Genomic DNA, 1111 nt, shown 5'->3' with positions numbered 1-1111 from the left:
TCTAGCCATGTGGAAAAAAACTTCCCTTATGTGAAACTGCTGTAAAGCAGACTTCATAATCTGATCACTTGCCCGAAGAGAGGGTGTTGAGCCCTGCTTCTGATCCTGGACACAGCAGTATAAACAAGGCACAATTTCATCAAAGCCACCAAAGCAGCAGAGGGGGAAGGCTGGCATGACTGTGAGGAACATCTGGCTTGATGCAGTAACAAAATCTGGACCAAATGGGTTTTAAGCATCTCCCATTTTCAGCTATTTTAGTCTATGAAAAGATAGCCGACATCAATATATTCCTGAGATGTCTGAGATAACTAAGGCCACCATCTCTCCTGAGAGACCCTACTGAGCACAGTGGTGTACGCACAGGCTTTGGAGTACTCGAGCCCAGAATTTACAGTAAAGCATCTAATGGGATCCAGGATTTGCCCATTCCCTCTCACTCAGGAACAGCTGATTTCAGCCAAATTAACTATTAATATGAAAACCTTCTTTCTGACAGGTGTTCAGCGCTGAGATTATTTAAAATGCCAAGTAAGATTTTTTTTTTCCATGTGTCACTCGGCTGCATTGCCAAAAGTCTCGTCACAAGAATGCCTTAAAATTAAAAAAAAAAAAAAAAAAAAGAGTAACACTTTTGACAGGGCAGGGCTTTGCAGCATTGGAAGAGAGAAACCTTGGAGGAAGCGAGACAAACACAGCTGGGAGCTGAAACGGCTTCACCAGCCACTCACTGTGCCCATCCCGGATGACTGATCCGCAGAATTCCCAGCGGCAGGAGGCTGGCGGTGTAAGAGGGGCTGGGGGTGGAGAAACCCGCGGAAAATGGCTCCAAGCAACAGCCTCGCAGAGGGACAAAAAAATTAAAGCATCCTGCGAATAACGACGCCGGCCGCGGGGATTTGGGAAGCAGGAGGAGGTGTGCGGCAGGGAACGGAGGGAGGAAAGGCGGCTGCTGCCGCTGAAATCACCCCGGGGCGACCGAGATTTCACGGCGTCATTTACAAATCCCTGCAAGGCCGGGGCGAGCCGCGGAGCGGGGATGCTCCCAGCGGCGCCCGGCCGGTGGCTGCGCCCCCTCCGCGCCGCCACCACCTCGGTGCGGGGGGGCCGG

Source organism: Athene cunicularia, assembly GCF_003259725.1.
Source record: "Athene cunicularia isolate RWA chromosome 9 unlocalized genomic scaffold, athCun1 chr9_part1, whole genome shotgun sequence".
In the NCBI taxonomy this organism is placed as follows: domain Eukaryota; kingdom Metazoa; phylum Chordata; class Aves; order Strigiformes; family Strigidae; genus Athene; species Athene cunicularia.
This window is presented reverse-complemented; position numbering follows the sequence as displayed.